The sequence below is a fragment of the Ursus maritimus genome, unplaced genomic scaffold (genome assembly GCF_017311325.1).
Source record: "Ursus maritimus isolate PB19 unplaced genomic scaffold, ASM1731132v1 scaffold_27, whole genome shotgun sequence".
NCBI lineage: Eukaryota > Metazoa > Chordata > Mammalia > Carnivora > Ursidae > Ursus > Ursus maritimus.
This window is the reverse complement of record NW_024425230.1, coordinates 12,441,635-12,462,405: the sequence shown is the minus strand read 5'-3', so window position 1 is coordinate 12,462,405 and position 20,771 is coordinate 12,441,635. Positions and strand designations below refer to the sequence as shown.

Sequence of the window (20,771 nt, the reverse complement as noted above, 5' to 3'; positions counted from 1 at the left end):
CAATGATTGAGTCCACGTGTCTATTCTAGGACACGAGAGGATCTAACTAAGTCAGAACACCCCACGTCCAGCCCATATATCTATTTATTACCGAACTCACTGGGAAAGACAAGCTGAGTGATCATTTAGCCAAGAAAACCTGAGAGGCATTTCTGTGCATAAAGTACGGGGTAGCCGCCCAACACAGAGGCAGACTTGAAGAAAACGCATGATACAGTCTACGCAAATCCCCTCACCACCCCCGCGGCTGGAGCCGAATGAATGGTCTCGGCGATGAAGAGCAGCAGTGTTCTAGAATGCTTATCTTCTCCCCAGCCCCCATCCCGACCCTCGAAGATTACGAATACAATCGTTTGTGACAGACTGCTCCCCAGTCTTCCGCCTTAAATTCTATATGATAAATTCAACACGAAGTGACAGTCACAGCAAGTGTTCAGGGCTGTATCTAAAAAAACTAATTTTACTGAAGTTAGAACTCAATGAACGAGAAAATGTGAATGTACACCCAGGGCATATCTCAAAACTTTAATCTCTATGAATGCCATAATGGTTATTTATGGCCGGGATGATATTAATATTTTAAAACATTTCAATAAAGAAGCGCCGTGAGACTTTAAAATTGTATTGTTATGCAAAGATAATAATATTTCAATGGGTCCTTCCCTGTGCTGGTATGTTAATGGAGCAAAGCAAAGAAAAACCGTTGCTTTTGTTACCCCAGCAGCGGCCAGACCTAGAGTGCTCTGTGCTTCGTTTCTAAAAAATAGCTCCTCTTCCTTTTCTGATTATTTGGGGCTAAAAAAATTTTCGTGTGCTGCTATTGTCTGTTTAAATTAGGTAAATGCAATTAAGATGAGTCAAATATACACAGGCTCCAATGATGGGTAAAATTAAGGTCACCAGTTGCAGCCCTAATCCAGCTGCATTGCTTAATCTCGGCTTTAGCCATTACAAGGGAGCAGAATGGTAATGTCTTGCTAGTGTTGGGGTTAATGTAGACTGATTGGGGAACTAGAGATAAATCCTGCAGGCTTGCTTGAATGTGCAAGTGCTTATACTGACATTTGGAAAAAAAGAAAATCGGGCTCCGTTCCCCAGGACTGGTTCAGAGTCCCCTCCTTGGTTTTCTCTCCACTAAAGCAAAAGAACTTTTCTTCTTGTCAATTTCTGTCCCCACCCCCCCACCCCCCTCCACCACCACCCCTCCATCCCCCAGGGCCAGGAGTCTTTGCACCTGCCATTTGTGGGTATTTCTTGCTCATTCCAAAAAGGAACGTTCTGTGTCTTAGCCCTCTTAACACAAAAGCACTTGTCTTTCATAGATGTGAATATCACATTTGTGTTGCCCCATACTATTTTACTTTGTGAAGGAGTTGCTGGAGAGAGCCAGTAGATAGGAAGAGAACATGGCACATATGAAAAAAAATGGGGGGGGGTTGACATTTACAGCCAAGGGAGAAGTACGAAATTGCAAAGGTCATCAATGAGTAAACAGATATTAATGGTTAGCTGGATAACTGGAACATAAACAGGTCACATTAATAATTAACACCAGGAAAAACTTAGCACTTCCAACCAAGCTCAGGAAAGTAGGTGCCAAGGAACCTTCCCCCCCCCCCAAAATAAGAAAAAACCCAGTGGGGATTTCTGGCAGCTAGAGAGTGAAAACTTACTATTCCGTGTTTCCATTTCTCGGATTCACACCCCAAAAGCAGTTTTGAGATGGTCACGATAAGACACAAGATCATGAAGAAAACTTCTGGGTGAAAATTTTATTTGAGAAGTTATACTCAGCCCATCACTGACTGTTGCGTTGTTCTCCTGCGGCAGTCTATGAAATTGATCAAGAAATCTATTTTCTCACTAACCTGTAAGGTCTCTCTAAAAGTATTAGCTCTCTCCGTTTTATGCCTGTGTGTTCTGTTAAAACTTCTGAACTAGGGGGGTTAAATTTTGCATGTGCTGATTGGCATTTCCCCCTATTTGGTGGGGGGGGGGAGCTTTTTAAGACTTCTTTTTAAGGTTCACAGAAAAAATGAGAGGAAAGCATAGAGACTTCCATACGTCTCGGCTTGTATCCCCCACCGGAGTGGTACGTCTGTTACGCTTGACAAACCCACATTGACACATACTTCTCACCCAGAGTCTATGGTTTTTACATTTGGGTTCACTCCTGGTCTTGCACATTCTGTGGGTTTGGAGAAATATGGGATGACATGTATCCATCTTTATAGTATCATATAGAGTATTTTCACTGCCCTACAAATCCTCCTGCTCTGTCTGTTCGTCCCTCCCTCCAACCACCCCTGATCTTTTTCTCGCTGCTATGGACATTCATGTGTAGGTTTTGGTGTGGACATAAGTTTCACTTTCATGTTTTATTGGGAAATGCCAAGCCAGAGTTGTAGTTATGAAGGCAAAGGCCTGGGGGGGCTGGTCAGGGGGACAAGACAGTGAGCCTTGGTGAGTGAGATGAGCCCCCAGGACCATGGGAGTGAATGTGCCTGAGCCCCACAGCGTGCTATCCTGTAAGTCCGTGACATCACATTATAAAAGATTGATTTATTTATTAGAGAGGGAGAGAGCAGTGGGGAGGCACAGAGGGAGAGGGAGAGGGAGGGGTCTTAAGCAGACTCCGTGCTGAGCACGGAGCCCGACGCGGGGTTCGATCTCATGACCGTGAGATCCCAACCTGAGCCAAAGCCAAAAGTCGGATGCTTAACCAACTGAGCCACCCAGGAACCACACATTTTAAAAAATTTTTAAGGAAGCCAGATTTCATGTGAAATTTCTAGATTTCTGGACTTTTAAATGTTGACAACTCATTGATACCCTCCTTGGGCCAAACATTACCCATTTACTGCAGACCATACCAGCCCAGTTTAAATCCCTTGTCTAAATGTAAAATAAACAAATAAATAAACAAAAGTCCCTGAAAATTTACGGAGGAGGAAGAGGGTATGGATGTAGCTTTAAAATTTCTTGCAGTCTCTTTTCTCCTTCAAACACATTGTTCTCTATAAAAATATTTTTTAAAGAAAACTAATAAAATAAGACAATAGACTTAATAGAAAACTGGAATATCTGTAAGGGCCTAAACCTTATCCTCAGAACTCTGTGAATACAAGTCAAATGAGATACTTTTATATACGTGGCCTAATGGTTTACAGCTGAGTGAGTAGCACTACTTTCAAATATAATGTGAAGAAACCAATTTTTAAATAAATGCGTAGTTTGGCTACCAAGCCCACAGGAGATATTGTGACGTACCCAACCTGAAAATCAAATTATTTAAGGTTGGTTATACTAATAACAGCCTCTAACCAACTGCTAAGGTTGACTATAAAACCAGACTTGCCAAAAGCAGCAAACGAGACAGGTTTGAGAGGAAGTGAAAAGAAAATAAGGTACAGGGCATGTTTACTAGTTAAATGTGAGACTTTCATATAAACGACAGAGGCTGTGTGGGATTTTGTTCCTGAAGATGTTGTGGAAAGACAGGTGTCGGTCTAATGGCGTCAGGGTCTGGTCCCTCCCTCCTTCACCACAGCCCCGTGCCCCCCGTGGTTTCTCCTCACCATTGACAGTTGACCCTGTAAACCATGGTTTCTCATCTCTCCTACCCTCTCTTAGCCTAAAGCCACATCCACATCGCCCTCACTTTTGACACAGGCAATTCCTTATTTGTCCCATAAAATTCAGCTAAGTTCAGGTGTCTTCTCTTCCCGGAAACCTCACCGAAGCCCTCTCCTCTGTCCAGGGTGCCTCTCCACCATGTTCCCTGTCAAGCTCTGTCTTAGCACCCACCTCTGCACCCATATCTACAGTCACGGGTACCATGGATGGACATACATCCCCACTGGGCTATGAACTCTTCGAGGACTCTTCTGAGAACTCTTCCAATCTTGGAACTTCCACCACCTCTCCCTGTGCTTGGAAAGCAGCACATTCGTGTAGAATGAATGTATAGATGAACAGAATGAATGGACCCCAGACCAATAACACTTACAAAAAGACTCTGATAAGTAAAATATTCATAAATGAACCTGTTACAGCTTTCTTTCTTGGTCTAAATCTTTGCATGTGTTCACTGCAATGACACTGATGGTAACAAAATTTATTTTGAAAGATCTGATGAATCTTATTAATCACTGTAATCAAAGATCCAAAAATTCAGTTCTTCAGCGTCCTCATCTGTAAAATGGAGCTGATGATGCCTGGCCTGCTCCGCTCAGCAGGTGGGTGAGAAGACTACCTGGGATGACTATGGGACCATGTAGAAAAGGAGTCACCCTATGAATGATAAAGCCCCAACTGGAATCTGGACCGGATGGTTGATTCTCCTCCACGCATCTCTGACTCTATGAAAATTCTCTATTGGGGCACCTGGCTGGCTCAGTGGGTTGAGCCTCTTGGTTTCAGCTCAGGTCATGATCTCAGGGCCCCGGGACTTGAGCCCAGTGTTGGGTTCCACACTCAGCAGAGAGTCTGCTTGAGATTCTCTCTCTTTCTCTGCCCCTCTCCACTTACACATACTTGCACGTTTGCGCGCTCTCTGAAATAAATAAATAAATCTTTAAATAAATAAATCTTTAAATAAATAAATAAATAAATAAATAGAATTATCTATCGACTGTCTGTGGCCCAATCTGCACATGAGCAAGGATTCTGCCTCTAATCTCAGGATTCTCAGGCTTAGTAGGACGCCCAGCACGTAACAAGTGCTCACTAAAAGCTTATAATAGAATGATGTACGTAACAAACATTATGGTAATTTCGCTCATTGAAACTGTGCTAGATACTGTTCAACAAGACAGAATATGAAAGAAAAAAAGGAAAATAGAAATTATCAAAAGGCTACCATTTATGGAGCACTCGACACACCTGATTTTACTTTTTAATTGAACCAAATTAAAATTACAATTGTAATTGTAATTGAAGTAGAGAACACTGTCCTTATTTTACACGCGGGAAAATCTGAGTCTTGCTGAGTTGGGTACCCGCACGGAAGGGTACACACTTGTCAACAGGACTCGGACCCAGTATACACACTGCCTCCCCGGGATGAGGCCTTTGTGCTCCAGGAGCCAAGAGTCTCCAGCACATCGGGTATCACAGAACCAATGCCTTCTAGAGGTGAGTGAAAACTCAGGGCGCATGTGGGCCAACCCCAGATCATAGATGACAAAACTGAGGTTCAAAGGGAAGTATGTGGCCAACGTCAAAAAGGCCGTTGAAAAGACAGTCAAGAAAAATGCTGATATGTTTCACATTCACGTGTTATGTCCTATTTAAATACTATTTTCATGAAATTTACAAGTATATTTACAGATCATAAAAATTTTTTAAATAATTCTACTCTCTTTGATCTGCTATACCTTTATAAAAATAACATGTATTTTGTGCTTGTGCAGAATGAAATATTACATAACTAAATGAAGTTGTTTTTTTTCCCCTGACAAAATACCAGTGACCACTCTCTTAAAAAATAAACTAAGGCTATTGCCTAAAAACCCCAGCAGAGAAAGCATAACTCCACAGAAAGAGGCCTCCCACACAATGATTAAAATAATAATTAAATACTAGAAAAAGACAGAGGTATTTCCTCCTTTAAAAATCAAGAGAAAACATAAAATAAAATACAATAAATTTCCTGTGAAAATTGCCCCAGTCACCTTTAAAAGCGTTTCCCAAATTCCAAACGGCTCCTTTCTGAGCGCTTCTTAATGCGTGAGGTAGGCATTTAAGAATAAATCTTTTAAGTAATTCAAAACAAGGACTCTTCAGTAAATAGTTGAAATTACGGGGTGGGGGGGGAGTTAGAGTCATCTGGTTTCCATTAGGATGATAAAATAGTTCACTTGAAACCTTTTACAAGACGCTTTGTTACGGGGAGGTGTCTGCGCATGTCACTCCATCACTGGCCATTTGACACAACATAAAAGGCTTCAAAAGCCATGTAAGGCCTCTTAATCAAAAACTAATTGTAATAGATATTGGGGAGTGTTAACACGGTGACCGCTAGGTTGTAGCTGTGGTATGGAAGCGGCAGCGAACATTAAACACAACCCCGACTTGATAGGGCTTATCTCCATTTCGGGGCTAAGTGCTAAGTACTCCAGGCCAGTATCTCCTTGCTGTAGCTTTGTACCACTTTCGGAGTTAATTGCCCCATAAGGCTTCATCTTCTTAATGAAATTTATAGCATTGTCAGAGAACTTGGTAGATCCTCCCGCAGTTTAGGAGACTTTACAGAAAACAGAGACATAAACAGAGAGGAAAAGAAAATACGGACTTGAGCCCTAATGCATCTTCGGGCTTCACGGAGGGAGAGACTCCCCAGGCCCTGCCCGAGGTGTTTGCAACACGTTAACTCTTTCAGGCCTGCAGTGGATTATTCAGACAGTGCACTCTCCCGGAAAGTGAACAATAAGTAGCATAGGACCCATGGGAGGCATTCGATAAATGCTTAAGGATCAGCCTTATGAGACGAGAAGCTCCGGCAAAAGATGAATGGGAGTCATGGGTCCTGTGACCGCTGTGCCTAGCACAGTGTCTAAAATTCGGCTGGCACTCAGGAAAGGTTTTCCGAATGACAGAGGAATGAATAAATGATCTCGCTGGAGGAGAGTCAGTTTATGATTTTCAGAGTGCTTTCATGTTGGATCCCCAATCCGTCCACTTGACAGGCCTAGGGCTTTGTTAATGACTGATCTGAGCCTCGACCAGCATGTTAGAGCTCCCGTTCCAGGCTTCTTGATTTCAGATGGCCTGGACAGAGACTCCGTGGATAGCCCGTTATGTAAATCAGGCTAAGGAGAATTTCAAGTTAAAGACCAAGTGTGATATTGGGTCCTGGATTGGATCTGAGGATAGAAAAAAAGTGCATATATTACAGGAAAAATGGGGGAAATCTGATAAAGTCTGGAGTTTAGTTAATAGTGTTATACTTTATTTTATATATATATACATATATATAAATTATATATAGTTTTCTCCACACACACACACCCTTAGTTACTTTCTTAGTATCAGGATTAGTATCAGTGTTAGGATTATGTATAAGGTTAACATTAGGGCAAGCTGGGTGAATGGTGTAGAGGGAAAAAAAGGAATTCTCTGTACTAACTTTGAATTCTTCCATAGCTCTAAGATTCTTTCAAAATAAAAAGGTTTTGAAAAGATTAACAGCTCCAATTATCCAGATACAAAACCACATTATAGAAGATGAGAGCATATGAAATGGAAGGAAAAATTGCGTTACCTTCATCCACTTGCAAATGGATTTTCCAACTCATGCCGGCTCATTCTCTCCAGCTTCCGTCAGTCACAACGTCTTTTTTTTTTTTTTTAGAGAGTGAGTGCACGCATGCGCACATGTGCACGGTGGGAGGTCGGGCGGGGAAGACAACAGAGGGAGAGAGAGAATCTCAAGCAGACCCCCTGCTAAGCGTGGAGCCCCCATGGATCTCAAGACTAAGATCATGAACCAAAATCAAGAGTCGGTCACTTAACTGACTGAGCCACCCAAGTGCCCCGAGTCACAATTTCTTATATAGTTCCACAGAACTCTATTTGCATCTCTGCTTTCATAGCTGTTTCATTTTGCATTAGCTATTCATGCCCAAATTCTTTCACTATACTTCAAACTCTCAGAGGAAAAGGACTGTGCCTTGTTTATCCTTGTACTCTCAGAGTTGTTCATTTGAAACCATTTGAGCATAGATCCACGGAAAGAAAAAAAGTCTTTAACAAATTATCATGCCCTCAGCCCAAGGAGTTATTATATAAATTAGAAGATCGGTTTGACTGCTTTAAAAGTGTCCAGAATAACAAAGGCTAGTGTATGGAAGAGGTCCTCAAGAAGGCCCAGCAACCCAACTTCCTTCCATTTTCTTTTCCATCATGCCCTAGGGTGTTACTCTTGACAGCCATTTAAAGATGGCTCACCACTCCCATGTTGGCGTTTCAGCCTGCCTAAAATGGGAAGGATGAAGTAGAGAGCCAGCAGCTTTCTTTAAAGGACACAATGGAGCAGTTTCACAAAACATTCATTCTTAGACTATAGGCCAGAAGTCACCCAAATGGCTACACCTACTTGCAAGGGCAGCTGGGAAACACAGTCTAGTTAAAAGGCTTTATGACCACAAATAGGAGTACCAGGAGATAATTGGATATTGGAGGACAATTCTGAATCCCTATCACAGTTATTTTATCTTATAGAAATTTACCTAATGACCTTGATTTTTTCTCCTACAGAATTTAATTTTATAAAGCATATTAGTATTTTGTATGACAGTAATACTGAGATATAATTCATATACCATAAAATGTACCCTTTAAGGGGCACCTGGGTGGCACTGTCAATTAAGCATCCGACTCTTGGTTTCGGCTCAGGTATCGATCTCAGGGATCTGGGATGGAGCCCCGCATCGGGGTCCACATTCAGAACATTTTCAACACTCCCCACCTCCCACTCTTCCCACCTCTACCAACCACGAATCTAATTTCCATCTTTATGCATTTGCCCAATATGGATATTTCATATAAACGGAATCATACAATATGTGACATTTTGTGTCTGGCTTCTCTCCTTTCATATGACATTTTCATCTATGTTGCACCATGTATTAACACTTTATTCCTTTTTATGATAATATTCCATCATTTGGATATACCACATTTTGTTTATCCTGTCATCCATAGATGGACATCTGGGTTGTTTTCACTTTTTGGCTATTACGATTAATGCTGCTAAGAATATTCCTGAAGTTTTTGTGTGGACAAGTTTTCCATTCTCCTGGGTATACATGTAAGCATGCTGGGTCTTATGGTAACTCTATGTTTAACATTTTGAGAAAATGCCAAATTGTTTCCCAAAGGGGCTGTACCATTTCACGATTCTACAAGCAATGTACAAGGATTCCAGTTTCTCGACATCCTTACCAACACTTGCTATTGTCTGCTTTTTTATATTTTAGCTATACTAGTGAGTAGGAAGTGATATCTCGTTGTGGGTTTGAATTGTATTTTACTAAAGACCAATGATATTGACCAGCTTTTCATGGGCTTATTGGCTATTTGTTTATCTTCTTTAGAGAAATGCCCAAACCCTCTGCTCCTTTTTAATTGGATCCTTAGTCTTTCCATTGTTCAATTGTAAGAATACTTTGTATATTCTAGATAAAATATACATATTATGTATTTGAAATATATTGAAGTATATATTCGAAAATATTTTCTCCCATTCTGCGAGTTGTGTTTTCACTTTCTTATTGGTGATTTTTGAAGCATAAAAGCTTTTTTTTTTTTTAATTTTAAGGAAGTCCAATTTACCTGTATTTTCCTTTTACTTTGGTTTTTGGTTTTTCGTGTCATATTCAGAAAACCATTGTCTAATTCAGTTTTGCTGTTTGATCTCTTACCTTGAGGTCCAGGATCCATCTTGAGTTAATTTTGGGGTATGGTGTGGGGGAGGGGTCCAATTTCATTCTTGCATATGTATTTCCAGTTGTCCTAGGACCATTTTTTGAGAAGATTCTTCTTTGCTCCATTGAACTGTCTTGGAAATCTTGCCAAAAATCAGTTGACTGTACATTGTGAGGATTTATTTCTGGATTTTCAATTCTATTCCATTGCTCTAATTGTCTACCCTTATACCAGAGCCCCAGTCTTGATCAATGTGCTTCACTCTAAGTTTTAAATTGGGAAATGTGAGCGCTCCAACTTTGTTCTTTTTAAAGATCATTTGGCTATTGTGAGTCCTTTGCATTTCTGCTTAAATTTTAGGATCAGCTTGTAAATTAATTTAAAAAAAAAGGCAGCTGGGATTCTGAATGGGATTGGTTGTATCTGTAGACCATCTGGGGAAGTGCTGCTGTTTGAACAATATTTATTTCTTCCAATCCATGAACATGGCATGTCTTTCCAATTACTTAGCTCTTCCTTAATTTCTTTCAGTGAGATTTGGCAGTTTTTAGCATGTAAGTCTTGTACTTCTTTTGTTAAATTTTACTCCTAAATATTTTACTCTTTTTTATGCTATTAAGAATGAAATTGTTTTCTTAATTTTATTTTCAAAATATTCATTACTAGCGCATAGAAATAAAATTGATTTTTGTATATTGCCCTTATATTTTGCAAAATTCACCTATTAGCTCTAATATCTTTTTAGTGGATTCCTTGGGATTTTCTATAAACAAGATCAGTCATTTTCAAATAGAAATAGTTTTATTTCCAACTATGGCTGTTAAACTGTCTATTCCACCCTTCAATTCTGTCAGGTTTTTTGTTTAATATATTTTGGGACTCTGTGTTGGACAAGTAGTAACTTAATCATTGCTGAGGATTCCTGATGGCCTGATATGTTTATTTTTATCAAATGTCATTATTTACATCTGGTAACAGTTTTTATCTTGAAGTCTATTTCATCTGAATCGGTGTAGACACCCCAGCTCTCTTTTGATTACAACTTACCTGGTACACATTTTCCTATCCTTTTGCTTTCAACCTATTTTTGTCTTTGTTCCAAGCGTGTCTTCTGTAGACAGCATATAATTGGTTTTTTGTTGTTGTTGTCTTTTTTTTTTTTTACCTATTTTGCCAATCTCTGTTTTTGATTGAAGTGATTAATCCATTTACATTAGGTAATCACTGCTAAGGTAGGATTTATAGCTGTCGTTTTGCTGTATGTTCTCTATACATCTCATGCCTTCTTTGTTTCCTTATTCACCCATACCTGTCTTTTTTGTGTGTTACTTTAATATTTTATAGTATGCTGTTTCAATGTCCTGGCTGTTTGTTTTACTGTTTTTTGTTGTTGTTGTTGTTGTTGTTGTTGTTATTTTCTTTGTGGTTGCTCTGGGAATTAAAATCAACATCATAACTTACTCTAGCAAATTTTTCATTTCAATTTTTGAACTTCTCAACTCTAGATTTCCCATTGGGTTCTTTTTTATAGTTTCTCTCTCTCCCTCTCTTTTTAAAGATTTATTTATTATTTGAAAGAGAGAGAGAGTGCATGAAGGGGGGAGGGGCAAAGGGAGAGGGAGAGCGAATCTCAAGCAGACTCCCCACTGAGCATGGAGCCCAATGCAATGCTCAATCTCACGACCCTGAAATCATGACCTGAGCCCAAACCAAGAGTCGGATGATTAACCAACGGAGCCACCCAGACACCCCTACAGTTTCTATCTCTTTATTAATATTCTCTTCTTGGTGAAACATCATGCTCATACTTTCCTTTAATTATTTACATACACTTCCTTTTAGTATTTTTTTGAAGTCTTTGTCTACGAAGTCCAACATCTGGTCTACTTCAGGAATAGCTTCTTTCCCTGACTTTTTTTCCCCTGGGTGTGAGCCATACTCTCCTATTGCTTTAGAAAACTGGACAGTTAAAAAAAAAAAATATATATATATATATATATATACACACATACATATCATGTGTTACTCTGGAAATAACATCCCCTCCCCTCCCCCTGCCTAGAGTTTATTGCTGTTGACATTCTTAATGTTGTTGCTGCTTAGTTGCTTAGTGACTTTCTTGAAACAATTTTGAAAGTCTATAGTCTGTGTCATGTGCAGCCACTGAAGTGTCTATAAATGGTCAGCTCATGATTAGATGAGATTTCCACAAATGATTTCAATCAATAAATCTCCCAGCCTTTGCCAAGGAGCTCCGAAAGGAGGAGGGGGTACTTTCAATGCTCAGCCACATAGCTGAGAACTCCACCTCAGCCTTCACTTCCTGCCTACCCAGAAACTCAAGGTCAACAGAGGTGAGAAGCTGGAGCCTCCTTGGGTCTTTCCTGGGCATGTACCTAGGCGTGCACTTGCATGTGGGCTTCTAGATTTTCAAGAATATGTGGAGCTTTTCAAAACCCTCTATGGACACCTCATTGCCCAGTTTTTCCTTTTTAATGTTTTGCTCAGTCCCTTGGTAGCTCCGACTGCTATCAGCAACTCATAGAGCTGCCATGTTAAACAATGCCACAGATTGTTTTTAACAAACACCCTAGAGAAAAGGCTGTTTGTACAGAGTGAGGCTTGAGTCAGGTCAAATAAAGACAAACTGCAAGACAAGTCAAATAGTGACAGTTTTCTGGAAAGGGGGCCTTTGGGGAGCTTCAAAACCATTTTCCTCTTTCAGTGGCTACTAGGTTACTTGTTTTTATAGCTACCATACTTATGAGGCTGTTGGTTTTCCAAGCTACTACAGAACTGGGAAGAGTGGAATGGAGTGAGACCAAGTTAAAATGCCACTACACTCACCATTCTTACCATGATTTAGCCATCTTTCTTGAATAAACACTCTTTAGATTACTGCAAACCGTTGGTTAATTTCCAGAGCTTGAAAAAGTTGCTTTTCATGATTTTTGCCAGTATTTTTACTGCTCTTATGGAGGAGTGAATTTTTTTATATCCTCAGTTTTCCTTTTCAGAATTGATTTCTCACATACTTGTGTTTTTAATCTAAATAAATTTATATCTTCAAAGTATGTAATCATGGCATGGGTTGAGTTAAAATGTAACTATGGCAAAGGATGTTGTTCCTTTTGAAGTCCAAAACAGTTGTTTGCCAAACCCAGATGTGAGTCATCAGGAATCCTCTTGTAGAAAATTACTTAAAATTATAATCTGAAATTTACTAGGATACGAATGCTAATTCCCCAAATATTTGAATTTCAGCAAATATGTATGGATTCCATATTACACGCAAGTACCTATGTCAGTTGCAGTGGAAAATCCAAAGATATAATACACATAGTCTGCTCTGAAAAGGCTTAAGGAATACACGCATGCCAGAAACTAAATAATGACAAAGATATGTGTTTCCCGTTGGTCCATAGGCAACACGAGCGCAGATATAAATAGGATCACGGTAATGATAACAGAAATTATATTCTTTGCCTCTCACCTTGTCTGTTATTTGTGGAAACTCCAACTCTCATCTTTCTACCCCTTCATATTTCCCTCCACATCCTGAGTTCTTTAAGAGGTATTCCACCCTTTAGACCTTGCTTAACCCAAAAGCTGTCAGGTCTAGAGTAGATAAAGAATAATGTCCAAGCTAATCCTGCTTAGCAGAGGTTCAATGGGCTATCCAGCAAAATCCTGGGCTCCATGAAATAAAGGATCTGTTTTTATCTTCTCTACAAGCAGGAAGTGAATCGTCCTCCCAAAGGAGTTCAAACCCACTCCTCACTCTACTTATTATGATCTTTGCACTCTGGCTGAGCAAGATTTTATCCCCACTGTCTACTTATGAGCCTCAAGACTGCAGACAACAGTAATCGTTTTATGCCCTATTTGTAAAATGGGAGTACTAATGCCTACCACTTGGTTTGTAAATTAAATAAGATAAAATATTTACATTGTCTGGCCCACAGAAAACCCTCCCTACATGTTTACTCATGTTCTCCAAGCAACCAGTCCCTTGTTGGGTCATCTGGAGGGGATGAGTCTCTTCCTGAGGGTTCTCCAGATTAGTGAAGACCGCAGTTTTGCGTCATTCTTGTCTTACCTCACATGACACCTCCCCAGAGTGGCCTTCCCTGACCACCCACCCAAGAGAAACTCCCTCTTAGTCCCTCTCTGTCCCACGTGGAGGATGACCAATCATCCCAGTTTGCCTGGAACGAGGGCACTTCCCAGGATGTAGGACTGTCTGTGCTAAAACCAGGACAGTGTTAAGCAAACCTGAAGATGTTGGTGGCCCCACCACCAACATGCTTTTGTGGTTTTTTTTCTTTTTTCATAGTCTTTGCCACTCTCTGGTATTCACTTTACTCGTTTGTGTTCTCATTTCCTCCGAACTGAAATGGAAGCCCCTTGAGGGGAGGGACAGGATCTTATCTGTGTACTTCCCAGGTATATCTGGATGCCCACAACACTCTGGCACACAGTAGGCACTAAATAGCTATTTGTTCAAAGACTGAATGAGTTGCTAATCAACTGATTCACTCGTTTTTCTTTTTTCTAAATGCTCACCCTTCTTTTTTCCCCAGTTTGAACAACGCAAATGCACAAGGAACACAAAGTTTTGTATGACGCCACAATTTTTTTTGAAAAAGCATTTGGTTTGGCTATAACGACTGAGAGAGTTGTAAGCCTTTGAACCTGTGTGGCAGTGAGAACTTCAGACAGCTGTGTTCCTTTTTCTTCTGATCCCCAACAATATAATTAAAAAGGATTCACTGAAATGTAGACGTTTCTACCATTTCCCCTGGAATGTTGGCTCTAGCCAATATAACCTAGTCCGTAAATACAAGATTAGCGTCTGTGAAGGGAAAGCTCTCCTTCTATAAAACGGCATTCAAAAGGAAATCTCCACCTCTTTTTCCATGATAGAAGCAGCAGCATTACTTGTAAGTCCCATAATTACCTTAAATGTTTCACAAGGGTAGAAGAGCTACAAATGTTAAAACACAGTCCGAAACCACATCTTTGGCCTCTAAAATGAACCAGATAAAGATGATGCCCTTTTCCCCACTAGCCGTTTACTATATAAATGAGAAGACATAAAGTAGTTTTAGATTTAATTAAAGTAATTGACTGAATTGCATTTTGTAGTTGTGATTGTCATTAACATTCTTGACCTCTCTGTCGCATAGATGTGCCAGAGAATTTTTCCAATGGATATTTATTATGAATATTATCATCAATAAGCACCATCAACATATTAAAATTAATTTTAACTTCTTTATGGAAGACTGAAAGCACAACCAGCTGCTGAAAACCATCCGTTCTAAATCATTCTTTATCGATTCAACATGCTTAAACCTCAAGTACGACTAATAGGGAATTTTATGTGTGTGTAGGCAAGTTTCTCTCTATATATAAAATATTTAATTTTATTTTACATCTAACTCTGGTTACATTAATCACATAACCCTATTTTCCAGAGCCCTGGGATTCCCTGGCTATTTCGAGCGCTTGCCGGGCAGTCCTCGCCCTTGTTTTACGTCCACGTGCATATCCAGCGACACATGGACGTTTGGGCTTATTTTGACTGCTGGCAAAGAGCTTAATAAAAGACAGGCTTTGGTGCATCAAAAGAACTTAGTCCACAGGTGTTCTGAGCTGGGCGAACTTGTATGTAGAACAAACAATTAAGCTCTGGAATTTGAGACTCTAAATTGTATCAGTTGAGCACCTGTCCCGAAGGGAGGAAAACACCTTTCATTACATTACCCGCGGGCATGTCGGCTCGGGCTGTGTAGAGTTACAGCAGATCCTATTCAGGCACTCTGGCTGAGACGCCCTTGCTCCTCCGGTGAACTCTGCCAAGGGCTTCAAGTTGAACTCCTTCAGCGACTATCTCCATCTCTCTCCCCATCTATACGTGCCATCCGCAGCCATGTGCCTCTCCGTATCTCTTTCTACGTTGATCACTTCCCGAGCATCCGCTGTACGCCGAGCTCGGCGCAAAAGAGGCTCAATACAGCATCGCCTGTCCTTTCACCCAGCAACGCCACAAGGCTTAGAAAGGCTAAGTGATGTGCCCCAGGTCGCGTAAGGTTCAGCGGTAGGATCGGGCTTCAAAGCCAGGTCTGCTGGACTCCAGAACTCCTGTCTTGATCGCCACGCCTGGATGGACGGTGCTGTCGGTGCCAAGTTGGAGGCGGAGTCTTACTGGGGATGAGGCTCTCGTCGGTCCCCTTTATCTCGGCTTTCTTCTCTTGCCTTTTCCTTGTCAGAGTTCCTCAGCCTGTGGGCTTCTCACATTTCCTTCCTACCTTTGCTTGAATTTCATCTTTTTTTTTTTAAGACTTTATTTATTTATTTATTTATTTGAGAGAGAGAGAGAGAGAGAGAGCACACGTGGGGGAAGGGAGAAGCAGACTCCCCCAGCGAGGGCTCCCAGGACCCTGGGATCACGACCTGAGCCGAAACCAAGAGTCGGTCGCTCAACCAACTGAGCCACCCAGGCGCCCCTCGAATTTCGTCTTGACACAGAGGGCTTGCCTGACCTCCCCAACCCTCCATCCGCCCACCCCACTGTGGTTTTCTTATAGCACAGAGCATCACTCAGCATATTACAGATTCATTGGTTGACTTGTCTGTTTTCTGCCTTCCCGGGGAGATTGGAGCTCCGCTATGATAGAGATGTCCGGCTCTTGTTTACTACTGTATCACAACGGCCTGTAACTCTGCCTAGCACATAGCAGGTGCGCGATAAACATTAAGCAAATGAAAAATACATGTGCACATACATATTGCTCCTTGTTCTTCATTCACGTATATTTACTGTGGAAAACATAAAAGGTCCCTTGACATTTTATTTTGCTGAACTATCACATCGTAGACAATCACGTGTCAAGATTCAAGAGAAACCTCACGTAAAGCAAAGGAAGTGCTGTTTCTGCCCGGCCGCTGACCGGCAGCTGTAGGCGTCCTGACGTCGGGGCCGCGGAGACCAGGCAGGCAAGTCAGCCCCAAGCAAGGATCAAACCCCTCTTCACCCAGTGCACAGCATTTACATTGAAGCGGAAATCAGATACGTTGGACTAATTCCTTGTTTGCGGATGGGATTTACTATTACAATCTGGGCGGACCAGAAGATCCAGGGAGCCTGGCTGTGAGAGCCACAGGGCTTCCATCTCCGGGCGGAAGACGGTTCCTTGCTAGGCAATGGGTACAGGTGATATACCTCTCTCTGCCTTCGCAAAGACAGAGGCAGCCTCTTTGGATGCCAAATATCAGAAGATTCAGAAATGTTGACAGCCTGGAACTTTGGATGGGTACAGTCACAATAACAAAGGGAGAACTGTTCTTGCAGTAGTTATCTGATGATAGTGACGGTGATTAGAGTAACAGTAGCTGACATGTATTGATTGCTTTCAATACATCGGACATTCTACATGATCTCTTTCAATCTTCACAACACCTCCGACAGGGACAGTGCTTATTATTCCTATTTCACAGGTGAGAAAACTGAGACTTACAGAGTCTGGGTCACTCACCCACCGTCATGCAGCTGGTTAGCTGAAATGTGACCAGCGTGACTGTTTTATTCCAACACCCATGTTCTTTATAATTTCGTCTTTCTATGTAAAAGGCAAACCATGAGTCCTTTCGAGACACTTCTAAGCTAATTTTGTGACTCGGAAGATGGAAAGAGCAACACTGTAAGCATAAAAGGGAACAATATGAGGTGATAAATAAATACCAAATGGCCCAGATTAAAAGTGCCTTAAAATTGAGGAAAAGAGCAACATCAGTCTGAGTTGGGATTATCATGGTGGGCTTCACAAAGGAGGTGACATTTGAGTTGGACGTGCTTCGAGGGAGAGGAAAATGAGGAATTTTGCAAAAGGAGAAATAGCATAAGGAAAGCCATGCCAGGAGAAATTCAAAAGGCATATTAGGGGTTAAATAGACCAACTGGGCAAAAGTGAGAAGTTTAGCCAGAGTAGTGTTTCCCAAACTTTTCACCATGGTGACTATGGTTGTTACGCACAGAAAGGGATTTGATGTTAACTGGGCTTGGGAAATGCTCAGTTCAATGAAATTTTGCAGGACTTATCAGAGCCTTGAGTAAGGTTAATTGCCTTATGAATCTCAAGGACAGGATAGTATTATAATGCTGGATTTGTTTTATCAATTTATTTGACTAGTGGAACCCCCTTCCTATTTTTCTACAGAGCACTGGTTAATATCTCACTGAACTGGGCCTGCTGTGGAACCCGTTTGGGAAGTTCCACTGTGCAAACATCATGGGTAACAGCACAGGGAAGACTGATAAGCACCATTCCACAAAGGGCCTCATTGCTCTGTTAAGGAGGTCTGTAGTTGTAGCACGAGGGAGCTGGTGAAGGCTTCTAGACAAGGAAATGATATGAGCAATTCTTAGAGAAGACTGGTCTGGAAGGAGAGGAAAGCATCAGACCCAGGACAATCAAAGAGAATGACTGTGTGGTCCGGTGGTGAGATCATGAGGGTCCAAACTCAAGAAAAGATTCTTCATCCATTCCCATCACTCCGGTTTCTTGTCACCACTGTTCTCGTGCACTCATCAATTTCCGGAGGTCATTTGAAAACCCATGGCCATGGGCAGTAGGGAGAAATGGGGCATCTGGAGAACACTGTTTGGAGGTTGAGAGAGAACCCCTGGAAGCTAATCTGATCATATCATTCCTTTCAAACCCTTCCATGGCTCCTCCTTTCTCTTAATATTCAAAATAAAATACTGCCCCTCACCTACAAGGGCGTGTCCACCTCTCCTCCACACCTCATATTGGTCCCCCCTTTGCCCGCATTCCCAATGGGACAGCCAGGGCCATCCCTCCTCGGCCATGTCATTTGACTGTCAGCCCTGTGAGGTCAGGAACACGGCTGTTTTTACTTATCCCAGGGACCAGCACGTAGTAGGAGCTCCATAAATACTGTTGTATGAGTGGATGGACGGACAGCTTATCCACTGGAACAGATGTGGTGTGTTTTGGAATACATTCTGGCAGATTCAACCGACTTCCAGACCAATCCCCCAATATCAAGCTTAACACATTATAAAATAAAACCTTTTGAGTGTATATATAACTCTTTCTGTTTGACTTTATATCTCACATGACCTCTCATGTTTCTGTGAGTCAGAGTCTCCAGCTGGCAAGGATTCTATTTGTCATTTTTCCACAGGCAGAAACCCAAACACCACAATCCCTGGTTGCTTTATCCTTTTTCCTATTCACAGATCACCCGCGGGAGGCATCATCTACTATCTTCCGCATATACGCCTCTCACATCTTGGTTTACCTTCCTGACTGCTGACACCTGTTGAATTATGAAGCCAAGCGCGTTTCTACTCTGCATTCTTACCTTTCCTTGACCAAAATTTCAGGGGGAATGTCAATCAGGGAGGTCTCAGCAAATACCTGCCCCCACTCAGACTCCAGGGGAATTGAGACCTTCCTTATTGAGTTGCTGTATGTGGTTTCAACCACGCCATTTGTATTCCACATTTCAAAAGAATATTCGAGATACTCAAGGGCTTCCAGATTTAGCCCAAACTAGATTTTTCATCTTATCTTTTACGTTGTCTCTCAACGAATGGGCCCTGAGTTGTCATGAGTTTCAATGTCTAGAATCAAATATTATTTTATTTTTACTACCCTTTCCCATTGCCCAAGCTCTTTTACCACTTTATGCTTGTGCTGTTGCCCTCCTCCACAGGTCAGCCAATTTGACATTTCGATCTGTGTAGGGCGCTCAGACACCGATTCAAATTTTAAAGGGTGGGGGTGGGGTGACACTTGGACACTTTATGCCGTGAAGTCAGTTTTGTAACTACTACTCTTTCTGAGACATATTTGTGGAGACCAATGAATGCTTTGAGTCTCCTTCTAAAAGAAACTTTTTCCTTACTAAAAAATGCCAGACAACGGTGCCTGGCTGGCTCAGTCGGTTAAGCATCTGCATTCGCCTCAGGTCATGATCCCAGGGGCCTGGGATGGAGCCCTGAGTCGGGCTCCCTGCTCAGCACGGAGTCTGCTTCTCCCTTGCCCTCTACCCCTCCCCTCTGCTCATGCTCTCTCTCTCTCTCTCTCTCTCTCAAATAAATAAATAAATAATTTTAAAACAATGCCAGGTAAGCCCAAGGATATAAGGTTTAACACACAGATCTGACCATCCTGTTGGGCCTAGAAACATTTCTTTGGGATGCTTCCGGAAGGCATTCTGTCCTGATGATTCAGCGCTAGACACACAAGAGCCCTCACACCCCACCTCTCACAGCTAGAAAATATTTTTCTGCATCTCTAGGCTAGCACTTAGGCCAGAAGTAGGGAGAGATCGTCACAGAATGCCATCAGCCAGCTCTGCGGCTCTCGGGTGTGGTTTACGGAGTTTCGTCTTGAGAACTGTCCAAAATGACCTATTTGGCCACCCTCTGCTTTCCCTTGGCCTCCAGAAACCCCTGGAATGTTCTCCGAGGTGCCTGGAAGTAAAATCAAAGTTGCACTCATTTATGTATGCTGCCCAACCGTGGTCAGTCAACATCCTCACCTGTCTTTGCACGTTGCCCGGATACGTTATATTTGATCTAGTGACCTGCAGGTGAATTGTAGGTTATGCTTAATTACACTCGTGAGCCCGTGTCAGTCACAAACCTTCCTATTTCACTCCCAAATACCGTGAAACCCCTTAAGGGAGTCCACTGATTATACTGTAGAGGTTTGTAGGAACCAACGAGGGTAAATAATTAGACTATATTGTTAATTAATATTGCAGTGCCTTCTAGTGCAAAGATATTTAAGATTGCGGCCGTATGGGTATAAGAGTAAGTGGAGAAGCAGTCTTGCTCTTGATGAAGTGAGGAAGAACAAAGAAAGTTTTGTCAGACTGACAAAAATACCCTGCCATTTTGGCAATCTTATGTCCAAAGTTTCCAGTGCGTTTCAAGGAAGTTTTCAATTTAGCGAATGCTCTGTTTGCCAAAATGAATATTGGTCTTTATGACCAAAAATAAATCCAGAGAACATAAAACGCAGGTACAGTACATTTCTAGTTGGCGTAACTGCAAAACTTTTTGTAATCATGTGAACTTTATGGAAATAAAAACAATTAACACAGATTTCATAATGGGCACCATTTCAATTTTTGTTTCATTAAGCTTCATAAAAATATAGGCTCATGAAAAAGCCAGTTCAATTAAAGTGTGGACTTTTCATTATTTTTAACACGTTTTACCTAGTTCTAATTGATGAAAGTGTTACGTATTTTGCCAACCCAAGAATTTTTCACACTTCTTTAATTCAAACCAGCTTGAT

At 41.5% G+C, this 20,771-nt stretch overlaps 1 protein-coding gene across 3 annotated transcripts in view; it reads right to left on the bottom strand.

Moving 5' to 3' along the window:
• The window catches only part of LOC103660007, a 173,877-nt gene that overhangs the window by 44,055 nt on the left and 109,051 nt on the right, over positions 1-20,771 (bottom strand). The gene's annotated exons all lie outside the window — the stretch shown is intronic.